The 15,736-nt window shown below is 29.9% G+C and overlaps 1 protein-coding gene across 12 annotated transcripts in view; it reads right to left on the reverse strand.

The window, feature by feature from the left end:
• The window catches only part of LOC106680323 (oxidation resistance protein 1), an 867,959-nt gene that overhangs the window by 309,666 nt on the left and 542,557 nt on the right, over window positions 1–15,736 (reverse strand). The gene's annotated exons all lie outside the window — the stretch shown is intronic.

Raw genomic sequence — 15,736 nt, forward strand, 5'->3', positions numbered from 1 at the left:
TTTTTTCGATTTAACATGAGTTTTTCCATTTAACACGCTTTAACATGTTAAACCAAAGATCATGAATACCCCTAATGTAACAAATATAGTTAATAATGTAACAAATCCCCCCGACAAACTTCTCCAATCATTAATCTACGGTCAACTATCTACACTTCATTATATATTTTGTATTATTTCGATACCTAGTTCATTACTAGAGTTTACCAACATTTAAGTTGTATTTAATTTAATAGTTTCCCATTCCTCATCCAATAATACTAAATTATCAGCATACCCAAATATCGATATTTTACCACCTTATGTTAAACACTTTTCAGTATGCATTATATGTTGAATAACAAATTCTATTGCTAGATTAAATATGAAGGCGATTCTTAATCACCTGATTTTAAATCTGGCCGAACCTTAAACAGTACTAGAAATATATAACATAAAATAGAAGTACACATAATATTCAAACCTTATTATATAAACCTTGAGATAGAAACGTGCATTGATAGCTGTTTTTAAATTACAAACTAAAGATAAGATTGCATTTTTTTTTTTTTTTATAGAGAAGCTATATAACAGTAATATTTTAGGAAAAGAAAGTTATAAATAATAAACAATTTAATATCTAATAAACAATTACTGATTAAAAAAATATAATAAATCAACAATTTTAAATTAAATCGGTGTTGCCTATAGAAGCCACTACCTCACATTAAGTGTGTCCTGATTCCCACATTCTCAAGGTTTTCATTATTATTCAATAATTTCTTTAATAATAATTTCAAAGCCAACAAATATTAGTGCCATTTTTATATTTACAGGACTAAACTCATTCATAAAGACCTTAACATCCCATTCGTTGCAGATTTGACCCAAAACAGATATGCCTCTTTTTATTCCAAACTCCTTAACCATCCTAACCCATTAATTTTTAATCTTTCATCCTTAACAATCCCTGATAATCCTCCGAGGCGTCTGAAAAGAAGATGGCCACGGGACCTTCTAATTTAAATTAATGTTTGAAGTACCACTAATGTAATGGTTCCTTTCCAAGATTTTCAAGTGTATATGAAATATACTACATATTTACCTATTGTATTATTTTGTACAGTTGTACATTACAATAAATAAATAATTTTAAAAAAAATATATTTACAGGACTAAGTTATTGAAAAAAATTCCTTTACTACAAAAAAATACTTATGAATTAATGAAATATTAATAAGATCGTATTTAGTCTGTTTAACGAAATTTCATTTAATATACCCATTCCAATTCAAATGAACTAGAGGTAATTTAATTATTAAAAATTGATTGGGATATTGAAAAATAATATACTAAGTATTCCAACAAATAATAAGAAAAAGGAGAAAGAAAAAACAAAAAGTGGAAAGAAAACAAAATGCTGAGCTTTGTTGCAGAAGCACAAAAGAAGTATCAGAGAGAAATCGGAATTGGCTCCCAAGTCCCCAGAGAGAGCTCAATTTAAAAACAATAGAAAAAAGAATTGTTGAAAAAGAAATAATTATAAGTAATTTAATGTTTAAATTATAAAAATTAGTAATTATGAGAGATAGTTGACCGTAGATGATAAATGAGTAGAAGATGGTTGGGGGTGCGGTCAATGAAACACAAATAAGTATGACTAACTTATTTTAATGTGCCGACGTTTCGGCTAGAGTTTCTAGCCTTCTTCAGGGCTAAAAACAAAACAAGATAACAACCATTATCATTTCCTTAAGTAAGTTATTGTACCCGCTTTTTCAATTACCTATGTCTACATTTTATTTCCCGCTTCTCTCATCACTTCATTTTAGTAATTCTATTTTGTAAAACTATTCATTGTATGTGTAAAATTATTTTGTTTATACTTTCTTTTTATATTTTTTATTTTTCTATACTTACTGTGGTTGTTATCTTGTTTTGTTTTTAGCCCTGAAGAAGGCTAGAAACTCTAGCCGAAACGTTGGCACATTAAAATAAGTTAGTCTTACTTATTTGTGTTTCATTGACCGCACCCCCAACCATCTTCTCCTCAATAAAAATTAGTATTATTGTTTTTTATTTATTTATTTTCAGAACTCTAATAATCCGAAATATAAAGAAAATTAATAAATATATACAATATAAGTATAAAGATCTAGTCTTTCTCCTTTAACGAAAACAACATTTAATGGAGACATTGCAATAATGAAATGGGCTGAATTTGAGTTCATGGTCTTTAGTCAAATTTTCCTCTAAAGTAATTTTTTTTTAAATTTATTTATTTAATGTAATTTACAACTGTACAAAATATTACAATAAGTAAATATGTTGTGTTGAAAATCTTGGGAAGGAACCACCCATTGGTGGTACTTCAAACATTAATTTTAATTAGAAGGTCCCGTGGTCATCTTCTTTTCAGACGCCTCGGAGGATTATCAGGGATTATTAAGGATCAAAGATTAAGAATTAATGGGTTAGGATGGTTAGGAAAGACGCATATCTGTTTTGGGCCAATTCTGCAACGAATGGGATATTAAGGTTTTTGTGAATGAGTTTATTTGTAACGTAATAAGGAGCATCAAGGATTTTACGTAGGATTTTGGATTGTAAGGATTGGAAGCGGGAGGAATTTGATGGTTTGGTGGAGCCCCAGAGCTCAATTCCATATATCCAAATTGGTCTGATTATCGTAGTGTATACTAATTTTTCTGATTTTTTTTTCTATTAATTTGAAAAAAATAACTGTTATCGTTTTAAGCAATAATAAAGAATGTTTAAGGACAAAATAATAAAGAGTTTTATGAATAACTGAAAGAGAAAAAAAGACAAACCCTAGACCACTCTTTTCAAACAGACATAAGACATATGAACGGACACTATGCAGAAATTCACTGCATAAAAAATATTTTTAATAAATAATAATTATACAGTGATATTATGATAATAATATCCAGACCTAATTGTAAGGAAGGCTATATAATATTATACATAGGTAATTAAACACAAGATAAGGCAAGCTTATTAATAAATTAATGATTCCCTAATATTTTATTGTTTCCTAGGTTATTTAATTAATTTTATTAGATCTGAACAGACAATTTTATTAGTCATATGTGAGGTTATGAATTTATAGTCAAGTTATGCTAATATATTATTAATAATGTTGCTTTATAATGATTAATAATTTAATTTATAATCTTAAAACTTTCTTGGGAGTGGTAAATTTTTTTAAAATAAATAATTTAATTAATATCCATTTTAGTCTCAAAACATTTTATTTTTCTTATAAGTCTGACGTTAAAACAGGAAATGAAATAGTAAATAATAAAGTAAAAAATAGAAAAAATTATGGATTCAATTATATTAAAGGACTATCTGAAGATATTAAGAAATCATTTAAGGATTACGATGTTGATGAGTACTCTCTGAGTCATAGACCAAACAATAAAATCAAAAATTATTATAGTATATTAAAGGACAAAATTGATACAAGAAATCAATCGGGATTAATATATAAAATTCCCTGTCTAAATTGTCCAGCTATATATATAGTGTGAGACAAAGCAATTATTGGGTGACAGAATTTATCAACACAATAATGATTTGAAAAACAACGAGAGGGATCCAAATAAAACGGCACTAGTACAGCATGCAACCAAAAACCAGCATATTTTTGGTTTTGAAAATACAATCATTTTACATAAAGAGAATAATACATTCAAAAAGGAAAATACATGAATCCATTTACATATCTGAAAATATTGATTATACAGTGAATTTCAAAACAGATACAAGAAATTTAAACCGACACTATGCAGAGAGTAAAATTAATTTATGAATAATATAGGATAAATTGAATGTCGATAATTATAATTAGCCTTGATAGGAATTTTACTAATGAAATAAAGAGGAAAATTGACCAATGTGTAGTTATAATTAATTATTTTAATGCTTGAAATGAGTGGAGGAAGGTTATAAGCATTCTTGCGATAAAGATTTTAAGGAAAAGTGACTGATAAATGATTATAATTTTGGAACTGGAAGATTATTGATTGACCGTGTGTAAAGATGAAAGGAATATGGTCCGGGTGCGGTCAAAAAAAAAAACTCAAATAGTATATTTCTACTATTTGAGTTTTTTTTTTTTTTGACCGCACCCGGATTATAATTTTGGTTTTAAGTGAATATTTGACTAATTAGGTAATTAAACAAATGTGGGATAAACTTATCAACAAAAAAATATATTTTATCTAATGTTTTCATAGAAATTGTTGTTTTGACCTGGGCAGAATAGCCTGCATGGAGTTATAGTTAGTAAATTGTATAATTCCAAAATTGTATTAAGGTAAGATAAATTATAAATAATAATAAGTATTTTGAAATGTTTGAGGATCATACATGTAATAAAAGCTGTTTTGTAGTAGATTGTCCCTGAGGATGGCCGGATTGGCCGAAACGTCGGACTTATAAGAGAAATAAAATGTGTTGAGACTAAAATGGATATTAATTAAATTATTTATTTTTAAAAAATGATTAATAATTATTGTATAATAAAAGCTGTTATTTAATAGATTGTACTTGATTGGCAAGGTTGGCTGAAACGTCGGACATTTAAAGTAATAATCAAGAGTATTGAGACTTAATGGGATACAATTTATTTTATTTAAATGATAAAACCAGTATCGAATAACTTACAAGATTATACATAAAAGATATTTTATGTTTACAAGTCCTTTGTGAGACATGTTAAGATAAAGTGTGATATCGATAGTTATAAACGATCGGATGAGGCAATATCGAATTTGAGGGGCACATCGAACATTGACAGCTTAATATTTAACTAATTTCCACCAAGGACGAAACAATGAGTGGCCATGACGACACCCAATAACAATATCTAATTGTAGCAATTTGGTCTTTGTACCATCTGTTATTTATTAGTTCAAATTTCAAATCATGGGCTTTATCTAAATGGCAAACTCCAATTCAACAGTTTTAAGAAAAGTACATTTAATTATTAATTTCTTTTAACTTATTTATATATACTTTTATTTTCTCAAAATGCTCATATTTGTTACTTGTATACATGTTAATGGGAGTGCGTTAACACCGTGGTAAGGTGCGATGCTACAAACTACCGGGTTCGAATCAGACTGGGCAGAAAATAGTTTTCTGTTACACTGTAGCCGTGAGTCAACCCTGTGGTTTCTGGAGCCCTCCTGGGAAGTTTACAAATTACTGAACCCTTGACCCATCAAGGATTGTAGCGGTACAAATTTTAATTTTTTTATTTTATTCATGTTATTACTTTTATATTATTTATATATTTATTGATCATTTTTCTTATTATTGGTATATTTTTATAATTATTACTTTTAGCCTAATGTATTTATTTATTGCATTTTCATTTTTTTTGTCTGCATGTATTAGTGTTTTTTTTAATTGATTATAATTGTGGACGACCATATTGGGATTTCATGTATGTATTTTTTTTACTATATTTAAAACGTTTATATAATTTTAACTATAAATTTATTTATGTTTGATGGAAAAAAAGAGAGAAAGTTAAAAAATTAAAATAATGCAAAAATTAAACACGTATAAAGAACGATAAAAATCTAGAAAAAAAAAATCATATATAATTTTAGCACATAATTAAAAATTGTTTATACTGTGACTATTTAGGTATACTGTCTTAATAAAAGAAAATAGTCGAGTGAACGAAGAAGATTGTAGGAAGACAGTTCGGGTGGCGGTCAATAAAGGTATCGAAATAGTAAAAGAAAACTATCGATTGTAAACCAAGGTTTCGTCCCACCTTGTAGGACTTCGCCATGGCTGTCAGATTGAAACAAAGATGGCAACTAAAAACAGTATAACGTAGATAGGGTTAAGGAGCCGTTTTCGATAAAAATAAAAAAAAAAACATGTGAAAAATCGATTGTATAAAATTGCTCTTCTGGTTGGCCGATTTTATCGAAGTAGTTAGGTTATTCGTTTTTCGATGTTTAGTTATTCAATTGAAAACTCAAATTCTAAATTATACTTCAGAAATACTTGCTCTTACTAAATATTGCATACATTGCTAAGTGAAAGTAAAAAAGGGTTGCATTTGTTCTTGATATTATATAATTAATGTTTTGACACTATACCTTTTAATACTGTCTAAAGAATGAACTGTAATTACGCTTACCTGAAAACAAAAAGAATAATATATTATATTATACAAGAATATATTATTATAATTTCTTAAACTTATATGTTATACTGGATGAGTTTCATTTATAATTAGATCTTATGAATGAAAAGTACTCTTCCTTTTATTAATTATTTTATTTTATTTTATTAAAACCAATAACAAGGTTTCGGGCGTGTCACTCCATCATCAGGTATCTACAAAAAAATTCTCAATACTCCCTGTATGAATGCAACACATAGTAAATATATCACTTTTGTTTTTTAAATTTAAAAACAAATACTCGTAGATACCGATTGCTACAACACTTACTTGACAAACGCTCTAAACTTCCCATTCACTACAAAAAATTAGTATACACTACGATAATCAGACCAATTTGGACAAATGGAATTGAGCTCTGGGGCTCCACCAAACCATCAAATTCTTCCCGCATCCAATCCTTACAATCCAAAATCCTTGATGCTCCTTATTACGTAACAAATAAACTCATCCACAAAGACCTTAACATCCCATTCGTTGCAGATTTGGCCCAAAACAGATAAGCGTCCTTTCATTCCAAACTCCTTACTCGTCCTAATACATTAATTCTTAATCTTTCATCCTTAACAATCCCTGATAATCCTCCGAGGCGTCTGAAAAGAAGATGGTCTCGGGACCTTCTAATTTAAATTAATGCTTGAAGTACCACCAATGGGTGGTTCCTTCCAAAGTTTTTCAAGTGTAAATGAAACATACAACATATTTACCTATTGTATTGAATACTTGTACAGTTGTAAATCGCATTAAATAAAGAATTTAAAAACAACTACTTGATTAAAAATATCTTTTTTTTTTCTAAAATATTTATTTATATCTATTTAAACGGTACATTATAATACATTTAGTAAATCTAATCTAAGTTAAATTGGAGTGTTACAGGCGTGTAGAGAAACTACCCATTGATAGAACTCTAATGACATTTTACATTAGCTGGTCTCGTGGCCATCTTCTTTTCAGGCGCCTCGGAGGATTGTCAGGAACAAGGTCAGAAACTAGGGGGTTGAGAGTTTATAATGGAAGGAGTGATATCTTGTTCGGTTACATAGGGAACATTAAGATCTTTATTTTAATTGATTTTATTTATGACTAAGTAAGGAGCATTGAGGATTTTACGAAAGATTTCGGATTGTAAGGATTATATACGAGAGGAATTCGAAGGTTTAGTTTAACTCCACAATGCATGCAAACCTTAATAAATAAATACAAATTTCTTTTTTAAATTTAAAAACAACTAACTACTTGATTAAAAATATATTTTAAAATTATATTTGGTGTTCTCCTCAATAGTCTTATAATGTTAACAATAACATATTATTGTCAATAATATAAATATTAATAATTAAGAATACCAATATGATTCTAAATAAGGAGATCTGAAATACCTTCCTAAAACCAGGTTATCTTTACCACTGACAACAAATAGATTATAAACTAACCCAATACTCTCCTATCTCTGTTCCACAAAAGATGACTAATCTATTTACAATATATTTTTAAAACATATTACAACACACTAATCTATAAAATTTACTATAATAACCAATACTATAGAATAATATGAAATTACTAATTGATTTAATATATCTATATAATGTGTACATAAATTTTTGTATCTGTTTTAAAATTAATAGCGTTTGTGATATATATTGCTTCTGTCATTTTTCTATGTTTGTGTTATTTACTACGTCTATTTTTTTAAAGAATTTTGATTTTTAAAAAGCACTGTATAGTATAAATTTTTTTAAAATAACTTTATTGAAATTTACAACTGTATATTACATAATACATTTAATAAATATAGTCTTAGTTAAAATGGAGTGTTAAAGGCGTGTAGAGCAACTAACCACTGGTAGCACACTAATGACATTTTACATTAGCTGGTCACGTGACTACCTTCTTTTCAGGCGCCTCGGAGGATTGTCAGGAATGGAAGAGGATGCAAGATTAGAAACTAGGGGGTTTGAGTGGTTAGGGAGTTTATTATGGAAGGAGTGATATCTGGTTCGGGCTAGATCGGTTACATAGAGAACATTAAGGTCTTTATGTATGATTTTATTTGTGACAAAGGTAGGAGCATTGAGGATTTTACGAAGGATTTTGGATTGTAAGATTGAATACGGGAGGAATTCGAAGGTTTAGTGGAGCCCCAAAGCTCAACTCCATATGTCCAGATGGGCCTTATTACAGTCATGTAGTCTTTTGTAATGAGTTGGAAGTTTAGAACGTTTGTCTAGTAAGTGCTGTAATAGTCGAAATCGACGTGCAGTTTAGTTTCCTGTCGCTTCAGTCTTGTGTGAGGATTAGTATAAAATATTAACATGATTTTATCCATTTCTTGTCACGGTATTTACAAATCTTTATTTCATTCTAAAGAAAGACTTTATGTTGAACAAATACCGCTGGATCGTGGTATGTACCAACATATAACCTTGGTTTGTCTTGAAAGAACGCTTTTTCTTATTGGCCGTCCTTTATTGACACAAACCATAGATAAAAATAGAATCGTACTTTATCCTAGAGACAATAGAGACGACTGAAAGAGGTAGCATTCAGATTGTGGCAAGTCACGTAGCCTCAATGAGAGAGGCCATACGGTCACGCAACAATTAAGGTTCACGCTCAGGGTTGAGGGACATATTACAAACTGAGTTTTGGAATTCCAAAGTCAAAACTTGATTCCAGCAAATTACACCTGGACTCCAAAACGGAACTGATACTAATTCGGAACAATATCAGAATATTAAACAATAATAATAATAATAATTATGAGAGATAGTTGACCGAGGATAACTTGTAAGAAGAGAAGATGGTTGGAAGTATGGTCAAACTGAAACACAAATTAGCTAACTTATATGTAAGAACAGAACAAGATAACAACCAATGAGTATAAAAAATATAAACAGAATGACATAAAGTGAATAATTTTACAGAATGGAATTAATAAAATGAAATGATGAAAGAAGTGGAAAATAAAATGTATACATAGGTAATTGAACAAGTAGATAAAATAACATAATTAAGGAAATAAAATAAAAATGAAGTTATATAATGCAAAGAAGTAAGAATATATTAGTTAATTATAATTTAAAAATTAAAATATGGAATGAAAATTGAAAGAAAGAAAATATATGTAACCATAATAATTGATAAAAAGGCAAAATATAAGCAAAGTTTAACAAAAGAAATGAATACAATAAAAAAAAAAAGTTTTTTTAAAACAACAATAATACATGGTGAAAATAACTAATAACGTGGGTAAGGAAAATGGAGAAAAGTGGAGAAAAGAAGGGGTGGTAAAATAAAGAAAGGAAATAAAAAGATAATAAAACGAACCTGTTAGCTTGTTAGTAGTTTCCTTAATTATGTTATTTTACCCACTTTATCAATTACCTATGTCTACATTTTATTTCCCACTTCTCTCATCACTTCATTTTATTAATTCTATTCTTTAAAATTATTCATTTTATGTCATTCTGTTTATATCTTTTTTTTTTTTTTTTTTAACGATATAACATGGTTGAGAGTCTGTTACTAGGTCAGTTAAAGGAGAATGACGTCACGCAACAGACCAGTTGAGCTCGTCACCGTTTTGTTTGTTTTTGTGTAAGATTACTTGATCGTACGTTGTTGTTATGTTTTTAAAACTAATAAAACAATGGATGACAATAATAATAATGTAATGGCAGTTGTCAATTAGCTCATCTTAATTCTCTTCCTCACAAGTTATAAGATAAATAAGGCAATAAATAGCCAAAATTTCACACCACTTTCCACTTACTTTAGGCATGTAATAAATTACTTTAATCAAAATTTAAAAGTAAATAATAACATGAAGTTGTGAAAGGAAAGGTTATAAAACAAGTTGCTCAGAAAATCCGCTAGGAGCTCTTATGCACTTAACATTTAACTTGACTTTAAATAGGACTGCTCACAATCCTATACTTATAACATTTAACTTGGTAAAACATTTTACATTTAACACAACAACATGACTACCTCTATTATAGTGAACGGCTAGATTTGAAAAAAAATAAAAAATAAAATTCTAAAATTCAAATTCAATTTTTATAAATAATGCTATGTGTGGATGTATTAATTACTATCGATAATATAAAAGTCATTGGATCACATGGAAACATCTGTTTTGACCCCAGGAGTGCTCAGAAAATCCGCTAGGAGCTCTTATGCATTTAACATGGTAAAACATTTTACATTTAACACAACAACATGACTACCTCTATTATAGGGGTATTCATGATCTATGTTAAAGCGTGTTAAATGGAAAAACTCGTGTTAAATCGAAAAAAATTGCCTTCTTTTGCCGTGGTAAAACGAAATAACATTTACCATGGCTGAGAGTCTGTTACTTGGTCAGTTAAATCGAGAATGACGTCACACAATAGACCAGTTGAGATCGCCGCCATATTAGTTGTTGTGACTTTCAATACAGTTGTCAATTAGCTCATCTTCATTCTGTTCTTCACAAGTTTGAAGATCAATAAGACACTCATAAGCTAAACTTTCACACAAATTCCACTTTTCACTCACTCTAGGCATGTTTTAATTAATTACTTAAATCAAAACTGAAGTAAACAATAACATGAGGGTCTGGAAGGAAGGTTATAAACATAAAGGCTTATACAACAAGTTGAATTGAAAATCCGCTTGAGGCTCTTATGCACTTAACATTTAACTTGACTTTTTACATGGCTGCTCACAATCCTATACTTATAACATTTAACATGGTAAAACATTTTACATTTAACACAACAACATGACTACCTCTATTATAGTGAACGGCTAGATTTGAAAAAAAAAATAAATAAAATTCTAAAATTCAAATTCAATTTTTATAAATAATGTTATGTGTGGATGTATTAATTACTATCGATAATATAAAAGTCATTGGGTCACATGGAAACATCTGTTTTGACCCCAGGAGTGGCAAGGGTCAGAAAGGGATCAGGTAAAATGGATGCCAGTTGTTTAAGGATCCAAACCCATTAGCAGGTATCTAGAGGGAAGTCAAATATAAGGGATATTCATGATGTTGTGTTAAATGTAAAATGTTTTACCATATTAAATGTTATTATTATAGGATTGTGAGCAGCCCTATTTGAAGTCAAGTTAAATGTTAGATACATAAGAGATCCTAGCGGATTTTCTGAACTTGTTTTATAACCTATTCTTCCAAAACTTCATGTTATTGTTTAATTCTAAGTTTTCATTAAAATATTTTATTACACACTGTGTGATAGTTTGGCTACTGAGTGTTTTGTTGATCTTCTAGGTTGTAAGGAAGAAAATCAAGATGAGCTAATTGACAACTGTTATTACATTATTATTATTTATCATACATTGCTTTATTAGTTATAAAAACATCCAAAACAATACTAACACAATCAAAACACAAACTACGTTAATTTACGATAACTAATATCAAATTTTATGTTCTCCGTATTAAACTTAAAATGTTAATTATTAATATTTTATGTAGTGAGGTGTAGATAGTTGAGCGTAGATTAATTATTGGAGAAGTTTGTCGGGGGGTGCGGTCAGCAAAGAACAACATAAATAAACAAAACCATATTTATGCCGACGTTTCGACCTGAGTTTCAGGTCTTCATGAGGGGTTGTGGCGTAGAAGGTAGGGTTCAGGATGCAAGCCTTTGGAGCTTTTTATTTACTTGGATGAATCCTGAAGCCTACCTTCTACGCCATAACCCCTGACGAAGACCTGAAACTCAGGTCGAAACGTCGGCATAAAATAAATAAATATAGTTTTGTTTATTTATGTTGTTCTTTGCTGACCGCACCCCCCGACAAACTTCTCCAATCATTAAAATATTTTTATCTGTTTCTTGTTTTCATCTGGCCGCACGCTGCTACAATCTTCTTCATAACTTTATTTTTTTTTTCACCTTCTCGTAATGCTTTCTTTACATTATTAAAAAAATTAATAAATTGAAAACTTCGTCGGGGTAGTGGTACAATACCTCAAGAATAATAAATGAGAAAAAAAATTATCAAGTCATCTCATAAAATTGAGTTGTTTTGTTATTGTTTTCGAAACTTATAATATTATAACTGCTACCAATAACATACCTCCGGGTTTAAAAAAAAAAAACTAACGGTTAACGTAAGATCCTTGCGGATAAGTCTTCATATCAACGACAGAACCACGCCTATGTTTGAAATATCTTGTTAAGGACTAAGCAGGCACAGGACGAAAATTAACCCTGACCTTGAAAACTCTTTTTTCAACCTATTACTTGATGTATTTCCTCTAACTTATATAGTTGATGGAGTATAAATGAAAAAAAAAGTTGAATGCTTGCCATTCGGTTCTTGGCTTCCATTCAATGGAACAGAGAGGTTTTTCACTCTATATCGACAAAAAAAAGTTTCATCAAGATAGCTTACAATTCCGAATCGTCCCCTTTCAGTTGTCGGAAGTTACCGAGTAGACGACCTAAAAGCAGGTCCAACTATTAAAAAAAAAAAGAAGGCATTTTGTCTCTATTCGACATTTCTTTTTCCGTTTTATTTCTTTGACTACTGAACACTTATTTGGGGTATTCATGATATTGAGTTAAATGTAAAATGTTAAATGTTATAAGTATAGGATTGTAAGCAGCCCTCTTAAAAGTCATGTTAAATGTTAAATGCATAAGAGCTCCTAGCGGATTTTCTGCGCAACTTGTTTTATAACCTTTCCTTCCAAAACTTGGTATTATGGTTTACTTTTAAGTTTTCATTAAACTAATTTATAACAACATTCCTAAATTTAGTAAAGATTGGCCACTGAGTGTCTTGTTAAACTTTTAACTAAAGTTGAGTGTTTGCGACTTAAGCGCACTTGCTCAGCCTCCACTGGCTCACTACCAATGATGCGGTGAGAGGGATGCGCTAGGATCTTTTGAGCTCTGCTCTACCCCTCACAAGTGGGGGATAGAGTGGGCTCAGGGATCCTCAGGTCGACTGTGTAAATATTATATATAAGGGTATAAAAGTGACTAAAGAATATTTTATTTAATTTATTTATTTTTTTTATGCACATAGTTTGATTATGTTCATTTACTTTATCCTTCAGTTTTGTTGTATATATTTTAAGGAAGATACTATTAATTTTTATATATGTATATATAGTTGCCGGTAAAGATTGATATATAGGGAGATGGTCAGGGTTGCGGTCAAAGGAGAAACAAAAATAGTTTACAACTATTTATTTTCCTGTATAGGAAGATGGTCAGGGTTGCGGTCAAAGGAGAAACAAAAATAGTTTACAACTATTTATTTTCCGACGTTTCGCCCCACTTTCTAGGGCTTCATCAGGACTGTTCAAAGCAAACGGGTGAACAGCTTCTCTGTTCTGTTTTATCTGCTAGGCGCTTATTAAGGTTACATAAGTTATTAGTGTGATATTTGTGGGAAGGAAATTGTAATTTAAGAAGAGAGAAAATGTGGTAGGGTTTGTTATCAAAGGAAACAGAAGAAGAAAGATGAAGTGAATTATCAGGGGGAATATCAGGTGGTTGAGGGGTCACAATACCAGTGCAAAGAAGTTTGAGAGCCTGTTCACCCGTTTGCTTTGAACAGCCCTGATGAAGCCCTACAAAGTGGGGCGAAACGTCAGAAAATAAATAGTTGTAAACTATTCTTGATTCTCCTTTGACCGCAACCCTGACCGTCTTCCTATATATTTATTTTTATGTACTTTTTTTCTCATTTATTTGTTTATTTTTCATTCTTATTTTATTTTATTTTAGTATGAATGGGATCATTTATCACTATTACCTATTGCCCACAACGGTGTGGCGGATTGTAATCTATATCAATAAATGAAGTTTTAAAATAAATAAAAAAATTGTTTATTTGAAAAAAATAACCAGGTATCATGGCTAGCAATAGTAAAAGATAGATTAATGCACAATATTAAAGAATTTTATAAATAATAAAAAAAAAAAAAGGAAAAATAGAGACATCCAATATTCCCAAAATCCCATTCGTGCTTCGTTATCTTTTCTTAAACTGTTGTAATTTTCACATGAACAAAATTTATATTCCTTATTTGATCCTCGAAAATCCTGAAAACATGAATTTTAATAGCATCAAAAAAAAAAAATCCTTCGTCCTTAACTTTTGCCTTCTATAGTCTTATTTATTTTATTTTTAAAAATCACAAAAATGTAACAAAGCGAATAGGTCAGTAAGGGAAAATTGTGTGAAGCAAATTTTTTTATTTTATTTTTTTATTAGAATAATGATGTATTAAAATTTTTAAAAAATATGAAATTATATTTAATTACATTAAAAAATAAACTTCTTATTAAATTAAAATACTAGATGAGGACACGGGCTCAAATAACTTTAGATTAATTAATTATGAATTCAAGGAAGTTGGCTTGATGTTTTGGCTGGAACTAAGGTAAAAATAAACAGAGCAGGTATTTTAGTCTGCGAGGTCGCTGGTCTTTCTAAGCTAATGTTTAATTTTAGATTTAAATTAAATTAATTTTAGTTTGGCTACAAGACTATTTATAATCTTTACTATATTTAGCTATCGATTAATATAAATTGCTTCTTAGAGAATTTTTATTTCTGGAAAAAAAAAAATTGTTTGACAATGATAAATACTCGGACAAGACATAAAATATGGTGATAACTTTTTATTTGTTTAAATTTAGAATTTTATTTAAAAAAAAACAACACATCTAATAAATTAAATGTTAGAGACATGTAGAGAAACTATTCATTGGTAGCATTCAAACAGCACTTCTAAATAGAAGGTCTCGAGGCTATCTTCTTTTCAGGCGCCTTAGAGGATTTTCAGGAATGGATGAGGAATCAAGGTTAGAAACTAGTGGGTTTGGAAGGTTAGAGAGTTTATAATGGAAGGATTGATATGTAGATCGGACCAGATTGCTTACATATGGAACATTAAGGTCTTTCTTTATATATGATTTTATTTGTAACAAAGTATTGAGGATTTTACGAAGGATTTTGTATTGTAAGGATTGAATACGAGAGGAATTCGAAGGTTTAGAGGAGCCCCAAAGCTCAACTCCATATGTCCAGATTGGCCTTATTACAGCCATGTAGATCAGTCTTTTGTAATGAATTGGAAGTTTAGACCGTTTGTCTAGTAAGTACTGTAATAGTCGAAATCGACGAGCAGTTTCCTGTCGTTTCAGTCTGGTGTGAGGATTGAAAGTGAGTCCTTTGTCGAAAACAAAATAACCCATGAAAGGTCAGGTGTACAGACAGAACTTAGTAAGGAAGTACAAGACCAACGTTTGTACAAGGTGGTGATTTGGTCAGAATCTCGCTTAACCACCAGATCTCTCCACAATTAAGGGTACTCACTTTTTGAGGCTGGGTGGATCCCGGAGGGCCTCCGAACCCACAGGGTTGACTCACGGCCTTAGTAATAAAATGAAAATTATCTATCACAGCCGGATTCGAATCGGAGTTAGTAGACCACCTTTATCCACTTTTGTTTTTTAAAAATTTATTTCT

This window comes from Halyomorpha halys, unplaced genomic scaffold, assembly GCF_000696795.3.
Source record: "Halyomorpha halys isolate HHAL.00 unplaced genomic scaffold, Hhal_1.1 Scaffold17.1, whole genome shotgun sequence".
In the NCBI taxonomy this organism is placed as follows: domain Eukaryota; kingdom Metazoa; phylum Arthropoda; class Insecta; order Hemiptera; family Pentatomidae; genus Halyomorpha; species Halyomorpha halys.